We start from the raw sequence: 17330 nt of genomic DNA, 5'->3' as shown, positions 1-17330 counted from the left end.
ACTGCCTGAAGATTTTGACAGAGCATTGAAAGACCTCAGTCGAGACAAGGCCCCGGGAGTAGACAACATTCCATTGGAACTACTGACGGCCTTGGGAGAGCCAGTCCTGACAAAACTCTACCATCTGGTGAGCAAGATGTATGAGACAGGCGAAATACCCTCAGACTTCAAGAAGAATATAATAATTCCAATCCCAAAGAAAGCAGGTGTTGACAGAGCTGAAAGTTACCGAACTATCAGTTTAATAAGTCACAGCTGCAAAATACTAACACGAATTCTTTACAGACGAATGGAAAAACTGATAGAAGCCGACCTCGGCGAAGATCAGTTTGGATTCCGCAGAAATATTGGAACACGTGAGGCAATACTGACCCTATGACTTCTCTTAGAAGCTAGATTAAGGAAAGGCAAACCTACGTTTCTAGCATTTGTAGACTTAGAGAAAGCTTTTGACAATGCTGACTGGAATACTCTCTTCCAAATTCTGAAGGTGGCAGGGGTAAAATACAGGGAGCAAAAGGATATTTACAATTTGTACAGAAACCAGATGGCAGTTATAAGAGTCGAGGGGCATGAAAGGGAAGCAGCGGTCGGGACGGGAGTGAGACAGGGTTGTAGCCTCTCCCCGATGTTATTCAATCTGTATATTGAGCAAGCAGTAAAGGAAACGAAAGAAAAATTCGGAGTAGGTATTAAAATTCATGGAGAAGAAGTAAAAACTTTGAGGTTCGCCGATGACATTGTAATTCTGTCAGAGACAGCAAAGGACTTGGAAGAGCAGTTGAACGGAATGGACAGTGTCTTGAAAGGAGGATATAAGATGAACATCAACAAAAGCAAAACGAGGATAATGGAATGTAGTCAAATTAAATCGGGTGATGCTGAGGGGATTAGATTAGGAAATGACACACTTAAAGTAGTAAAGGAGTTTTGCTATTTGGGGAGCAAAATAACTGATGATGGTCGAAGTAGAGAGGATATAAAATGTAGACTGGCAATGGCATGGAAAGCGTTTGTAAAGAAGAGAAATTTGTTAACATCGAGTATAGATCTTAGTCTCAGGAAGTCCTTTCTGAAAGTATTTGTATGGAGTGTAGCCAAGTATGGAAGTGAAACATGGACGATAAATATTTTAGACAAAAAGAGAATAGAAGCTTTCGAAATGTGGTGCTACAGAAGAATGCTGAAGATTATATGGGTAACTAATAACTAATGAGGAAGTATTGAATAGGATTGGGGAGAAGAGAAGTTTGTGGCACAACTTGACTAGAAGAAGGGATCGGTTGGTAGGACATGTTTTGAGGCATCAAGGGATCACAAATTTAGCATTTGAGGGCAGCGTGGAGGGTAAAAATCGTAGTGGGAGACCAAGAGATGAATACACTAAGCAGATTCAGAAGGATGTAGGTTGCAGTAATTACTGGGAGATGAAGAAGCTTGCACAGGATAGAGTAGCATGGAGAGCTGCATCAAACCAGTCTCAGGACTGAAGACCACAACAACAACAACTACAACAACAACAACAATGGTGCTTCCGTAACGAAGGAAGCCGAAATGGTGTTTACAGGGGCGCCGCATCGAAGATCTATTCTGCATACAGGGAAAGCGGAAAGACATCATCCGCTAAGTGACAATAGTGAAGGACGGTCATTGAAGAGGATTGTGGCGAAAAATAAAGGAACAACAGCTGCAAAAGCCAGTGCAGACTGTCTGTAGCTTCCTGAACATCGCTGTCTCTCTTCCTGCACGTCCCGCTAAATAATGGTTGGACAGCCGGTCACATTAATGTGACTGAACAGTGTATAACTCTTCTAACTACAGCAGAAACAAATTGTTGATGAAAAGCAGAATAACAAAATAAATTAAACGCAGACAGCTTAAAAATGGACGTGTCAGTAGGGGTGACTACGGGAAAGGAAGAGGAACGTGATAAAACACACGTACTGAAGAGAGGAGAAAAGAGATTGGCGTGACCGAAAAAACAGCGAGGCAGATTAATGTATCTGTGAGAAGATGGGCGACCGTAATACCAGCAATCGTTACATTCGCTGTACTGGCGTCGCAACGTGTCAGGGTGCAGACCACAGAGTACTCAAGTTCGCTTTCTGTTTATCTTTTCCTCCACTGGCAGCAGCAATGTAGAACGAACGGCAGTGTTACTGCCGCTGGAGACAAACCGCATTTTTCATGCTGCAGCTCTGCTATCGCTGTGAGCATTAGTTTCCCGGCCGCTGCAGAGTGGCTTCTGTTATCGCGAGGGCGTGGCCCTTAAGGGCTCCCGGCGGCCCTGCAGGTACTGCCAGCCCTGTCCGATGCGGCAAACTTGTGCAACGTCACGGCGAATCCTCTCTCCCAGTCAAAGAGCTCGCACGTTCCGTGGGCTCCAACTTCAGCGTACGGTTCTTACTTCCCAACTGCGTGGCGTGGGGGATGGGACCGACAGAACAGAACCCAAAGTTCGAGCGCTCTCTACAACGATTGTTTTTGCTGCTGTTTCCGTACTGGAGGCAGCCAATACCACCGCGCTACTTCCTTCCTTTTACGGTTCATTGGTCTGTGAGTAAAAATAGTTATTTCTTTGGGTAACATGGTGTTTTGTTTTCAACATTTCGACCAATGAGCAACACAAAATAACACAGCCGTAGCACACTAACTTACTTCATGCGGTCATCTGTCATCATCATGTCTTATACCCTCGTCCTACTACAATTTCAGTCTGTGTGTACTGACCTGCTAGTACCTCGGAAGGAAAAAACATCCACCGACAGTCACAAATCGTGATTGTTTAAATTTAAGATTCACGGTGCATTTCGAGCGCTGGGCTTTCATCTGCAGGTCATAACCCAAAAGTTTTGTCCTTCTGTATCAGTTTCCACTAATAGTACTACACAGCCTGCCCGGTTAGCCGTGCGGTCTAACGCACGGCTTTTCGGAGCGGGAAGGAGCGCCTGGTCCCCGGCGCTAATCCGCCCGGCGGACTTGTGTCGAAGTTCGGTGAGCCGGCCAGTCTGTGGATGGTTTTTAGGCGGTTTTCCATTTGCCTCGGCGAATGCGAGCTGGTTCCCCTTATTCCGCCTCAGCTTCACTATGTGGGCGATTGCTGCGCAGACAGGTTCTCCACGTACGCGTACACCATCATTACTCTACCACGCAAACATAGGGGTTACACTCGTCTGGTGTGAGACGTTCCCTGGAAAGGGGGAGGGGGGGGGAGGAGGGTGTCCACCGGGGGCCGAACCGCACAATAACCCTGAAAGAGTGGTTCAGTGTGGGGCGGCGGAGGGGTGAAGTGGACTGCGGTAGTCGTCGTGGGGTTGCGGACCACTGCGGCTACGGCGGGGACGGAGCCTCTCCGTCGTTTCTAGGTCCCCGGTTAACGTACAATACAATACAGTCGTATTACACATGTATAGGTTAGTCAGGAAATATTACAATTATGTACGACATTAAACCTTTTTAAAAAACTGGTTCAAGCGACAGCTGTACGGGCTTGATGTAGGCAATTTAAGCTGTATTACAGTTTTATCACGTTAATAAATTTTTGTGTTCATCACAAAATTCTAAGTAGAATGAGGTGACAAAATTAATGAGGTACCTCATACCGCATGTGTCTCTTTTCGCCCAGCATAGTGCAGGAACTCGACGTGGCATGGACTCAACAAGTCGCTGGAAGTCTTCTATAGGCGATCTGGGTGGCCAAATAATTCGCTCGAATTCTCCAAAAAGTCCTTCAAACCATTCGTGAACATTTGTGGCCCGGTGACGTGGCGCATTGACAGCCATAAAAAAATCATCGTCGTTTGGGTATATGAAGTCTCAGAATGGCTGCAAATGGTCTCCAAGTACACCCACACAACAACCTCGAGTGAATAATCAGTTCAATTGGACCGGAGGACCTGGCCCATTGCATGTAAACACAGCCCACACCGTTATGGAGCCACCACCAACTTGCACAGTGCTTTGTTGACAACTTGGATCCGTGGCTTCCAGCATCAGCTACTACCAACTGAAACCGGGACTCATTTGACCAGAGCACTGTTTTCCAGTCGTCTGAGGTCCAACCGATATGGTCACGAGCCCAGGAGAGGCGCCCCAGGCGATGATGTGCTGTGGGCAAAGAGAGTTGCGTGGGTCGTCTGCTGTCATAGCCCAATAACCACAAATATTGCAGCACTTTCCTAACGGATACGTTCGTCGTACTTCCCACATTTATTTCTGCGGTTATTTGAAGCAGTGTTGCTTGTCTGTCAGCACTGACAACTCTACGCAAACGCCGCTGTTCTCGGTTGTCAAGTAAAGGCCGTCGGAAACAGAGGTTTCCCTCGTGAGAGGTAATCCTGAAATTTAATATTCTCGGCACACTCTTGACTATGTGGACATCGAAATATTGAATTTCCTAACGATTTCAAAACGGAATCTCCCACGCGTTAGACGTTTACAATGTACAACGTATTAATGTTTCTTCCTGTTCCCACCGTGTATGGAGCAGGGAAAGAACGACTGCTTAAATACCTCTGTGCGTGCTGTAATTAGTACATTCTTGTCTTCGCAGTACGTGCGATCGAAGTATACGTCTATATTCTTCACTTAATGCTGGTTCATGAAACTTTGTAAGTACTTTTTTGTGGGTTAATCGACATATACTTTCAAGCGTCTGCCAATTCATGTTTCTTCACAGTTTCATGTCATCCTACCGCGAGTGAAACAAATCATCCGTGCGGCCCTTCTTTGTACACGTTCAATATCCCCTGTTAGTCACCGAGCGAGGTGGCGCAGTGGTTAGCACACTGGACTCGCATTCGGGAGGACGACGGTTCAATCCCGCGTCCGGCCATCCTGACTTAGGTTCTCCGTGATTTCCCTAAATCGCTTCAGGCAAATGCCGGGATAGTTCCTTTGAAAGAGCACGGCCGACTTCCTTCCCCGCTCTTCCCTAATCCGATGAGACCGATGACTTCATAGTTTGGTCTCTTCCTCCAAAACAACCCAACCCAACCCTATTAGTCCTATTCGTTAAGAGTCCCACACACTTCAGTAACAATGTAGGATGGGTTGCAGGGAGTTTTTGTATGTAATCTTCTTTGTAGAGGCATTTTCGAAGATGTTGGCAAAATGACATTCTTTCATTGTTCAATAGCCCAGGTTTTATGACTTCGGGATCATGTTTTCGTGTTAGTAGTATTTGCATCACTGACGAGCGGTCTTGAATTTCCAGCTCTTCTTCCAATTCTCTTCGTATGGTCTTCTTTCGTATTGTTTTGGTATTGATGGTGTTCAGTTTTGCAGTGACTTTTGCACCTGTCACCCTATTCAATGATCGTCTTTCACGATCACTACCACACGCTTGTATCCGCATTGTGACTCAGCGGATGATATTTTCCACTTTCCCTGTATGCAGTATAAATCTCCGATACTGTGGTTCTCGACAAACATTTCGGCTACTTTGGAACCACCATACAAGCACCAACAATTTGCCCACGTCCGAATTCAGCTGCTCCGACGTTATGGACTCACAACTACGAAGAAAACTGTTATGATGATGCCTCTCGCAGAGTATTGAGGACATTGCACAGGTCTTGTTTGTGACAAATACAACAGCATGAAATGACTCATTTCAATCGTATCGAACTGATTTTGTAGCCAGAACATAATACTACGTTGAAATTTCCTGGCAGATTAAAACTGTGTGACAGACTGAGACTCGAACTCGGTACCTTTGCCTTTCGCAGGCAAGTGCTCTACCAACTCAGCTACCCAAGGACGACTCACGACCCGTCTTCACAGCATTAATTCCACCAGTACCTAGTCTCCTACCTTCCATACTTCGCAGAAGCTCTTTTGCATACCTTGCAGAACTAGCACTGCAGACGAGGTACTGGTGGAATTAAAGCTGTGAAGACGGGTCGTGAGCCCCACCACATCACGAATCCAAAAAGAAATTGTTTCTGCATAATCCTCCGACAGGAGCAATTATAGAAGTCTGAACGTACGTTTTAATGACATTTTGCATCCACCACTCCCGGGTTCGATTCCCGGCGAGGTCAGGGATTTTCTCTGCCTCGTGATGACTGCGTGTTGTGTGCTGTCCTTAGGTTAGTTAGGTTTAAGTAGCTCTAAGTTCTAGGGGACTAACGACCATAGATGTTAAGTCCCATAGTGCTCAGAGCCATTTTTTTTGCATCCATTGGTGTGTTTTATTAGGATATAGGCATTTATTTGCAGGTTCTGGAAATAATTTATGACATAAGGAATCGCACGTAGACCTGATAAGTGTGCCACTAACCTACATTGGCCAAGAACTTGGATATTTCACTTCAGAAACTTTGATAAAGGAACAGAGCGCAGGAGTGTCACACATTGAGGGAATGTCCCAGTTTTGAAGAAAGAAGGGGTCGACTTCTTCAGAACTGGAACATTTCATCAAGCTCGCGAAAAACAACAGAACTAGTGGAGAAAGTCGCGCTGTGCCCTTTCCCGGGGCAGGCAACGCAATTTGGAGTCTTAAATGGGTCCGGCGCGCCCGCAGGGACGGTGGAGGAAGTTCAGCGGAAGCCCGAATTCCGCGGGGACGCATTTTCCGGCCGAATGGCCGCCGCAGGTGAGTGGTGAGCGGTCCCGTGCGGAGACCAGCTGGTGTGGCGGTGGACGCGACAGCGCGGCGAAGGGCGGCGTGGAGTCTGCAATCGAGTTACCCCGGGAAACGAGTTTAGAGCCGCCCCAGTAACGCAGTTACCGCGCAGACCCGTCGGAAAGCTCCGCTGCTCCACAACGGCAGAGGTGGGCCCTCACGGCTCGTGACGCTTCCAGCGCGTTTGTGTCGGCCGCGCCTGCCTGCCCACCTCCGTAGCAGAGGTCGCTAATGGGTTAGTCAGATGGACAAGGGGAAGGGAAGGGTGGAAGCTCAAGGTATACCATTCTGTCAATGTCATTAGAGACAAAGCACGAGCTTTGCAGCCGATAGAAACTGGTGGCAGTCTCCTGTGGCTGAGCTACATCCTCAAGATCTTTCATGTATGTTTCACAACGAGCTATTTCACGTGGAACGGCAACTTCTACGAACAGCTGGAAGGCGTCGCCATGGGTAGTCCTCTCAGTTCAGTGGCAGCCAACTTCTTCATGCAACATTTCGAAGCGCAGGAGGCACCGGACCTGGTACCTTGTAAACCTAAAGCCGTCGGCACAGGGACCGTGCTGTCGAACGTTAACGTTGTGCGTGCCAAGTTCAACGTGCTGCTGAACGCTCTGGAACGATGCGACTTGCGCATACGGTACGTGGGCCCCAACGTGGTATACGCGATCGTAACGCATTCCAGTGGCAGTTGACGGATGTTTCTAGTTCGTAAATCACACTGTTTACTCAACGGGCGCGAGTAAAATTCCCACGCTAGCTCTATTAAAACGCACATTTCCTCCATCGTCCGCGAAAAGGAAAGTACCATGTCCAATCAATAACGACACAGGCTTATAAAAGTTCCATTACAAACAGTGCGTTACAAATTTGGAATACTTCTCCGCATAAGATAAACATTATTTCATCATTGCCACATTTTAGTAAAATCTCAAGGTCAGTCTTACTCGATCACTGTTCCTACCCAGTAGCAGAATCTTTGCAACATGTGAATTACGAAGCGTAAAAGAAAAAGGAGCAAAATATCTTTATACAAGTAGCGCAAGCTGTCCTTTAGATTAAGCCAATCGAACAGTCACCCCTCAAAAAAAGGTGAACTTATATTTACATAACATATTATAGTATATGTTTATATTAAACTAATAATAAGGTATCAGAACCTAATAAAAACGCGAATGTTAGGAAAAAAATTTAAAAGTGTCAAGACGCGAACCACCGCCCCAGTCAACAACTCAACGGAGGACAGTGACGCTACTCATTACGCTAATTTTTTTTTTTCCAAATCTCATTTTGTTCGTTTTTTTTATCGTTGCATCTGCTCGGGGCGGACGTCGTAAGACATCCGTTTAAGTTCGTTATTGACCGATTAACTCAGTTTTTTATTACAGAGGGCAACTAACCCTCTCACCGAACATACCGTGCCGGCTGCGCTAAAGGAGCTTCACACCCCTTACATCTAATCATATTATGTTACCCCTTGCTGAAAACCTTATCGTACATATGTTATTAATTGAAATTTAATTATAACATATTGTACCAAGAACAATACGTTTCGGGTGAATCATCAGTGTGTCGCTGCCTTCAAATAGCCGACTCTCATAATCTGCAAGTTACAGTAATTCTTTTGACACAAATATGATGTTTCTCATTATTTTATTGGAACGAATCACACAGTTAACAACGGGTTTTCCAGTGATCCTCAATTTGCTGGTGCTCAGAAACGGCATATATACATATAGTCTTGAAATGAATGCCAATATGGCGCCTCACAACTCCGTAGTGAAGGGAGACGGCGTGCTTGTGAGGTAGGTGGCGGTGTGCCATCTCACTGGTGCACGCTGAGAATATCTGACATGCCAGATATTGCTCTGCACGTTCGGAAAGACTCCCGAGCGTGCTATTCCATGCTATGACGTCAGAAACTCAGCACGCTCAACACTCGGATGCACGATCCGTGTGGCGACGGATTTAAGGTGTAGTACAGATACGGTGATGATACCTTCGTTTTAGGGGGGCCATGGTGAGCAACAGCTCGGTGACTTCCTACGACACTCAGCCTCCATGCCAACAAAATATTTACATGGACGTAGAAAAGAACAAACAGCTACGCTTCCTAGATGTGACAGTCTCAAGGGATGGCGAAAACCTGGGAGACAGCGTGTATCGAAAACCGACACACACACGGAACGATATCTGCACAAACTGTCAAATACCATCTGAGCCAGGAAACAAGCACGATTAATGCGCTGTAACGCGAGTAAGACGAATATGTGAGCCGCAGCACCTTAGACGCGAGATGCAACACCTGGAAAGCGTTCTGAGGAGCAATGGGTACTGCACCAATTACATACGAAGTGTCACAGAGTCAAAAATTCGGCGAAGTGACACATCGAAAAACTTTCTGCCATACATTCCCAGAGTGCATGACAGAATCGGCTTATATATTGCGCAAACACGGCTTAAAGACTCTTTATAAACCGACAAAGACCACCAAAGAGTTTCTCAGATCGGCAAAAAAATGGACCCACTTGAAATTTCGGGAATATACTGCATACCATGCAAATGTGCGAAGTTTATGTTGAAATGGACGATCAAGACCTGAATCACACAACTTAGCGGCACTGCAGGTTGCGGCAGGTGGAGAAATCGGCCGTAGCAGAGGACGCGCACCGAGCGAGGTGGCACAGTGGATAGCACACTGGACTCATTCGGGAGGACGACGGTTCAGACCCGCGTCCGGCCATCCTGATTTAGGTTTTCCGTGATTTCCCTAAAACGCTTCAGGAAAATGCCAGCCAGCCGGGGTGGCCGAGTGGTTCTAGGCGCTTCAGTCTCGAACTGCGGGACTGCTACAGTCGCAGGTTCGAATCCTGCCGCGGGCATGGATGTGTGTGATGTCCTTAGGTTAGTTACGTTTAAGTAGTTCTAAGTTCTAGGGGACTGATGACCTCAGCTGTTAAGTCCCATAGTGCTCAGAGCCATTTGAACCATTTGAGGAAAATGCCGGGAATATTCCTTTGAAAAAGCACGGCCTACTTCGTTCCCCATCCTTCCCTCATCCGATGGGGACGGTGACCTCACTGTTTGGTTTCCTCCCTCAAACCAACCAACCAACCGGTCAATCACAGCACGCGCTTTATGAGGCCGACCACATACTAAAATTCCATGACAGGGATGTTCTGGCTTACAGAAGATCTGTCAGACCCGCTTGTTCAGAGAAACTACAGAAACACACAAACATGAGAGCAGCTTCAACAAGAAAGAAGAAAGCCTCAAGGCGAACGGATCCTGGATTCCCGTACTGTAGCTAACGACCATTACAGGTAGGAAGAGGGGAACCGCACCGGCAATGACCACAGAAATGTCCTTTGACGTTAGCAAGCCAGGTGCGGCCCCGAGTTCCCCTCCAGTCCACCACCAGCAATGGAGGGTGAAGCTTTGACAACGCCAGCCACTCGTGCTGGCGAAACGTCAGATACATCATCAAATAAACGTCAGCCGAACAACCAGAGACTGAAGCTGAACAAACTTTTATATCTTACAGTAAGTATACAAAACGTTATGACTATGTGATTTACAGCATGTTAGTCTACCCTTGGAACGCAGTACAGCAGCGATTCGGTGTGGAATGGCTCTTACAAGTCCTCGGTGGATTTCTGGGTGTATAAGGCACCTGATACCTAGACACAGATCGCACCATTACGGTATATTACGGGCCGTGGTTCAAATGGATCTGAGCACTATGCGACTTCTGAGGTCATCAGTCGCCTAGAACTTAGAACTAATTAAACCTAACTAACCTAAGGACAGCACAAACATCCATGCCCGAGGCAGGATTCGAACCTGCGACCGTAGCGGTCGTTCGGCTCCAGACTGTAGCGCCTAGAACCGCACAGCCACTCCCGCCGGCTTACGGGCCGTGGTTTGCGCGCGAAGAGTTGACGCCTGACAGTATCCTAGAGATGTTCTGTCTGATTCAGAGCAGGAGAATATGGTGGCAGTTTACGATCGTGCTCCTCAAATCGCTGTAGCAAGATTCAGGGCTTGTGACACTGACAGCTATCCCGTTGGGAGGTGACGTCGTCGGAAGAGACATCGAGCATCTAGGGATGCGGGTGGGCCGTAGTAAGGTTCAGGCTGTTCACGGCTCTGAATGTGTCTTCAGTCATTACCGCAGGCGCGGGGTGTGTTTCGAAGAGCTGTCAGCCTGGATGACGATACATCCGCATACGACCATACACCTGCTATGACAAGAAACGTAATTCAGTCGACGAAGCGACACGTTTCAAATGGTTCAAATGGCTCTGAGCACTATGGGACTTAATTTCTGAGGTCATCAGTTCCCTAAAACTTAGAACTACTTAAACCTAACTAACCCAAGGACATCACACACATCCATGCCCGAGGCACGATTCGAACCTGCGACCGTAGCGGTCACGCGGTTCCAGACTGAAGCGCCTAGAACCGCTCGGCCACTCTGGCCGGCGACACGTTTCCATCGATCCTGTAATTTCCTGCTTTGGACACAGATACAAGTACCCAAGTGACCAGTCAGGGCACAGAAAGCTCGCTGCTGTGGATGTGAGAGCGCGCGTGGAATTAATGGAGGTTCAATACACAAGAGCAGGTCAAGTGACTGAGCTGCGTACAGTACAAGTCTTCAGTTAAGGAACACACCGGCCGGTGTGACCGTGCGGTTAAAGGCGCTTCAGTCTGGAACCGCGTGGCCGCTACGGTGGCAGGTTCGAATCCTGCCTCGGGCATGGATGTGTGTGATGTCCTTAGGTTAGTTAGGTTTACTTAGTTATAAGTTCTAGGGGACTGATGACCACAGATGTTAAGTCCCATAGTGCTCAGAGCCATTTGAACCATTTTAAGGAACACAAGCTATTTATTGCAGTCATGCTAAATAAGGGCCCTTGGCGGCACACCGTACTCAGTTAAGGTAAGAACGAACGAAGCTTGACCGAGCGACACAGCCCTTCGTAGGCTGATATGAAACTACGACTCGTGTCTGCACTCTTGGCGAAAGTGTTGACACTCTCGCAAACTCGGACTGGGCTCTGACAAAAATCGTCCCTCCCGTTCTGTACGCCGGTGTGTGAAGAAGCGGTAGCCCCCTGTACCCACATGAGGTGTGCCTTGCTCCCCCCTCCTCATCGGCGCCTGACACTGCTGCTTCACCATACAGCATCTCTGCGGTAGTCGATCCTGTACCAACGGCAATCGAAATTGGCGGTATCGTTGGGTCTGTGGGTGAACGCGGTGGCGTCGTCCAACGCAGGGCTCCTTGTACAACAGGGAACGATGAACAGTGTGCAGCGAAACACTTGGGCCTGCACTTGTATTGCAGTATGTCGTTTGAGCCATCACAGATCACCGCCTATCTTGCTTTACGCAGCGCGCTAGCCTCAGGCCTGCACGTTATTTAATGAGACATATACGCCCAGCACCTTGTCGCCTACTCGTGGTTTCACCGTTCTTCAACCGCTTTCCACAAATTTAAAATGAACATAAAAAGTCTCGACCGTAGGAAACCATTTTTGTCTTTACCGATTTTGGTCAGTGGAGCATTGAGGTTCGTGGTTCGCCATGCCCGCTCCGTTCAGCGCCACTGCCTACCAACGTGATATCCGATCTGAAGATGGTCAGTAATTGTCCGAAACCGGTAACCAGAAAAATAAAGGTTTCTTGCGGTCGCGACTGTTTGTGTTCATTTTAAAGCACTAAGAGAGACCGCTGTACTAAGACAAAAATGTTCTCAAAAATTACTTTCCGTAGAAGCTCACGATTGAGTGTGTATTGAACCTGGGACGTAGAAACGACGGAGAGGTTCCGTCCCGCCGTAGCCCTCAGTGGTTCACAACCCCACAACAGGCCACAGCAGTCCACCCATCTCATCGCCGCCCCACACCGAACCTAGGGTTATTGTGCGGTTCGGCCCCTAGTGGACACCCCTGGGAACGTCTCATTCCAGACGAGTGTAACCCCAATGTTTGCGTGGTAGAGTAATGATGGTGTACGCGTACGTGGAGATAGTGTTTGCGCAGCAATCGCCGGAATAGTGTAACTGAGGTGGAATAAGGGGAACCAGCCCGCATTCGCCGAGGCAGATGCAAAACCGCCTTAACAACCATCCACAGGCTGGCCGGCACACCGGACCTCGACACAAATCCGCCAGGCGGATTCGTCCGGGGACCGCCACGCCTTCCCGTTCGGGAAGCAGCGCGTTAGACCGCGCGGCTAGCCGGGCGGGCTAAGCTCGTGATAGTAACACGCGAACAGACGGCCAGCTTCGCCAGTTCCGAGGTGCTATTTCCCAGGTTCCGGACGATAACAATCTTCCCTTTCTCAAAGATGTTTATGACAGTGCATTTTCCCGTTTGCGCTCCATATCGTCACTAGAATAATTCGCCATTTGTCTTTGTTTTGCTCATATACTTTCCTCATCACCTCACATGCCCGCAACGATCCCCACACAGTACTCAGTCTCGTCGTCGGCAGTGGTCATAATGTTTTGTCTGAGCAGTATACACTTATTATGACAGCGATCGTAGCGATAAAAATCGGTGTTAGGAACGGAGCCTGGAAAACCCAATTTTGTTGGAAGGCTTCTAGGTAACTACAGTGCATCTATAAGGACAACAGCATACAAGACGCCAGTGCGGTCAATCCCATTGCGTCATCTTTGGAGACCATAGCAAACAGACACAATAACAGACATCGAACGAAATTAGAGATGCGCTGTTAGGATCGTAACAGACGGTTATAGCCGATATAAAAAAGTGTACGGTAACAGAAGTGCTTGCGAAAATCAGTTTGGAAGTAAAGCGGTGTTGCTCTTGCGAAATGCAGTGCGATCATTATTCTTCCACCATCGTATATGTAGCGCAGGTATCGTGGAAATAACACCCGGTACACTAGGACGCGCATAGAATCCCGTAATCATTTTTCCGTCGCTCGGCACTTGAATGGTAAAGGACAAACTAGTATCCTCCACCACGCTCAGTACATAAGTAGCTCTAGATGTTGTGGTCATCCAGATTTTAGCCGGCCGAAGTGGCCGAGCGGTTCTAGGCGCTACAGTCTGGAACCGCGCGACAGCTACGGTCGTAGGTTCGAATCCTGCCTCGGGCATAGATGTGTGTGATGTCTCTCGGTTAGTTAGGTTTAAGTAGTTCTAAGTTCTAGGGGACTGATGACCTCAGATGTTAAGTCCCATAGTGCTCAGAGCCATTTGAACCAACCAGAACATAAGCTTTTCTCGACCGCTGATACAGGGCTTCCTTGAGTTTGTTAGAAAAAAAATTCGTCTCCAGTATTTGGCCAGAAAGGAGAGATCACCAAATGTCGGCTGCCAATGGAAGATTATTGTTAGAAGATATAGTGTTTATGGGGTAACCAAACAGGTTCGGCACCTTCGGCACCCTTTACTAGTATCCTCAGTTGATCTTTAATTCCGCGTTCACTTATTCCTATAAATGTCATTTTCTCACCCGTGCAACGGTAGAAAGTAGAAACGTCATAGTAATCTCGTTGAGAGAAGCAGTTGTAATGCCATTGGGCTGCGTATGAGCATTATTTTTACTACCATCTTTTCCACCACGATCCCGAGTGAAAGCCTAACGAAAAGAGACAGTTTAACTACCCATTATACCGCCCCAACGCTGCGTGTGCGCTCACAGCTTACGTCAAAGAAGATAAACACGTCGCTTGTATCTAGTCGCAGTTAATCCCGGAACAACGTCACGCCAACAACGAGGTATCAGTTTCCATCTGCCTGCCTTCCTGAATATTACATCATACTCATCATCTCTCCCTCCCCCCCCCCCCCCCCCTACTCTTAAAAGCTACAAAACCCATTTATCTGGGGTAACAAAGTCGACAGAGCTGCATATACGTACGTAGTTCGGATGTAAGACTTTTATGCGCTGTATTCAGAGTGGCAATAAGCAGAAAAATGGATTTCCTCTTGTTAGTCGACTTTTCGGGAGAGCCGGGGAATGAATTTCCGGAGATACATTTCTTTATGGAAGGCAGACAGTGGAGCGGGTGGGGTGAAATTAATCTATATGGAAATCAGAATTGTATTTGTCTTCTGTTACCGTTTCAGTGCGGGTTGTCAAGCCTTACATACTGTTCGGGATATAATTCTCTTTGAAATGCGGTGCGACTGTCGAAGGATAGCACGTGAAATGTTGGCCGCTGGCGTTCTCGTTCTCTCTCTCTCTCTCTCTCTCTCTCTCTCTCTGGCTTTAAGGTTTATAAGACGTTGATGTTTGCGTTTCAGAATGCAGATAGACGGTGTCAATAGACGTGAGCGGTTAGTATGAAGATTCTGGTTTTGTAAAAGAACAAAGGCAGATTGAGTTGGAAAAATGTTGATACATCTTTAGCTGTGAGGGCACATTACTAAGGGCGCCCCGTACCTGCACAGAAAACGTCAGTCTTTCCGGGGAGAAACTGGGAACATTCATCAGCATTCCACGAACTTGTCCCGTAGATATCGTGCGAATAGAAGGAGACAAATAACAGATCGCAAGGAGCCATACATGCCCTAATTCTTCCCGCACTCCACCCAAGAAAAGAACAGGAGAAACTTACATATATGATATAAATTGCTCCATTTTTCTCTGGCCTGGTGCAACAATATGGGTTTCATATTACAAATAAAAGATAGTCCCTGTTGCAGTATTTATTATTTAATAACGCGTTCCGCGCTCTCAGCGCATAATCACATTAACTGCTGAACATAACAAAGTAATTACAAAATAAAACCTTTCGTTCAGGAACCGGTGGCGGAATAAGCAAATGGTGCGAGGATACAATTGCTCAGTAAAACCTACTACGACACCGTAAGGTCAGCTTTGCCCAAGTTTGCTTTATTTAGTTTCAGATCTATTCTATGTTTGTTTTTCGTGTCTCTCACGCACTTGGCCTCCAACTAACATGTTTTCCTAATCACTTATGTCATCATCATCAACATTTAAGACTGATTATGCCTTTCAGCGTTCAGTCTGGAGCATAGCCCCCTTATAAAATTACTCCATGATCCCCTATTCAGTGCTAACATTGGTGCCTCTTCTGATGTTAAGCCTATTACTTCAAAATCGTTCTTAACCGAATCCAGGTACCTTCTCCTTGGTCTACCCCGACTCCTCCTACCCTCTACTGCTGAACCCATGAGTCTCTTGGGTAACCTTGCTTCTCCCATGCGTGTAACATGACCCCACCATCTAAGCCTGTTCGCCCTGACTGCTACATCTATAGAGTTCATTCCCGGTTTTTCTTTGATTTCCTCATTGTGGACACCCTCCTGCCATTGTTCCCATCTACTAGTACCTGGAATCATCCTAGCTACTTTCATATCCGTAACCTCAACCTTATTGATAAGGTAACCTGAATCCACCCAACTTTCGCTCCCATACAACAAAGTTGGTCGGAAGATTGAATGGTGCGCAGATAACTTAGTCTTGGTACTGATTTCCTTCGTGCAGAAGAGAGTAGATCGTAGCCGACCGCTCACTGCATTAGCTTTACTACACCTCGCTTCCAGTTCTTTCACTATGTTGCCATCCTGTGAGAATATGCATCCTAAGTACTTGAAACCATCCACCTGTTCTAACTTTGTTCCTCCTATTTGGCACTCAATCCGTTTATATCTCTTTCCCACTGACATTACTTTTGTTTTGGAGATGCTAATCTTCATACCATAGTCCTTACATTTCTGATCTAGCTCTGAAATATTACTTTGCAAACTTTCAGTAGAATCTGCCATCACGACTAAGTCATCCGCATATGCGAGACTGCTTATTTTGTGTTCACATATCTTAATCTCACCCAGCCAGTCTATTGTTTTCAACATATGATCCATAAATAATATGAACAACATTAGAGACAGGTTGCAGCCTTGTCTTACCCCTGAAACTACTCTGAGCCATGAACTCAATTTACCGTCAACTAACTGCTGCCTGACTATCTATGTAAAGACCTTTAATTGCCTTCAAAAGTTTGCCTCCTAATCCATAATCACGTAGAACAGAAAATAACTTCCTCCTAGGAACCCGGTCATATGCCTTTTCTAGATCTATAAAGCATAGATACAATTCCCTGTTCCACTCGTAACACTTCTCCATTATTTGCCGTAAGCTAAAGATCTGGTCCAGACAACCTCTAAGAGGCCTAAACCCACACTGATTTTCATCCAATTTGTCCTCAACTAATACTCACACTTTCCTTTCAACAATACCTGAGAAGATTTTACCCACAACGCTGATTAAAGAGATACCTCTGTAGTTGTTACAATCTTTTCTGTTTCCATATTTAAAGATTGGTGTGATTACTGCTTTCGTCCAGTCTGATGAAACCTGTCCTGACTCCCACGCCATTTCAATTATCCTGTGTAGCCATTTAAGACCTGACATTCCACTGTATTTGATGAGTTCCGACTTAATTTCATCCACCCCAGCCGCTTTATTGCACTGCAATCTATTGACCATTTTCTCCACTTCCTCAAATGTGATCCTACTTCCATCATCATTCCTATCCCATTGTACATCGAAATCCGAAACATTACTGATCATATTTTCACCTACATTGAGCAACTCTTCAAAATATTCCCTCCATCTGCCCAAGGCATCAACAGGATTCACGAGCAGTTTTCCTGACCTGTCCAAAATAGTTGTCATTTCCTTCTTACCTC

General features: G+C 46.7%; 1 protein-coding gene across 1 annotated transcript in view; it reads right to left on the bottom strand.

Moving 5' to 3' along the window:
• The window catches only part of LOC124775692 (rap guanine nucleotide exchange factor 2), a 422124-nt gene that overhangs the window by 192530 nt on the left and 212264 nt on the right, over nucleotides 1–17330 (bottom strand). The window lies entirely within an intron of this gene.

Source organism: Schistocerca piceifrons, chromosome 1, assembly GCF_021461385.2.
Source record: "Schistocerca piceifrons isolate TAMUIC-IGC-003096 chromosome 1, iqSchPice1.1, whole genome shotgun sequence".
In the NCBI taxonomy this organism is placed as follows: Eukaryota; Metazoa; Arthropoda; class Insecta; order Orthoptera; family Acrididae; genus Schistocerca; species Schistocerca piceifrons.
Note: the sequence above shows the minus strand (reverse complement) of the source record. Positions and strands in the feature narration are given on the sequence as shown.